The sequence below is a fragment of the Psammomys obesus genome, unplaced genomic scaffold (assembly GCF_907164565.1).
Source record: "Psammomys obesus unplaced genomic scaffold, mPsaObe1.curated_primary_1811, whole genome shotgun sequence".
Lineage (NCBI taxonomy): Eukaryota > Metazoa > Chordata > Mammalia > Rodentia > Muridae > Psammomys > Psammomys obesus.
Window position 1 is genome coordinate 15,816,359 of NW_026585797.1, and position 466 is coordinate 15,816,824.

The window sequence follows — 466 nt, forward strand, 5'->3', positions numbered from 1 at the left end:
TAGATAGATAGATAGATAGATAGATAGATAGATAGATAGATAGATAGTCAGTCAGTCCGTCCCTTCTACAGGTTACACAGCCTCTTGAAACAATACCCAAGGACCAAATGTTTAAACATATGAGCAGGTAGGGGCTGATCACACTCAAACCATAACAGGATGTATACATGTATGTTCACCCAGACTTAGGTTCTTTTAAAACCTAAAAATCGATTTGTTTGATTGCTTGAAATAAGGTCTTCTTGACTCTGTAGCCCAGGATGGCCAGATACACAGAACTTGCTGTATATCTCAGGCTAGCTTAAAATGTGTAGCAAATCTCCTGAATTAGCTTCCTGAGTGCTGGGACTAGGTGTGTGAACCTGCTTGCAAGTGCTTTGTACCAACAAGGTGGTGAGGAACTAAAGGGTAAGCGCGTGCACACACACACACACACACACACACACACACACACACACACACACAC

General features: G+C 42.3%; 1 protein-coding gene across 1 annotated transcript in view; it reads left to right on the forward strand.

The window, feature by feature from the left end:
- Map3k5 (mitogen-activated protein kinase kinase kinase 5) overlaps positions 1 to 466 on the forward strand; it is a 190,096-nt gene that overhangs the window by 71,275 nt on the left and 118,355 nt on the right. The gene's annotated exons all lie outside the window — the stretch shown is intronic.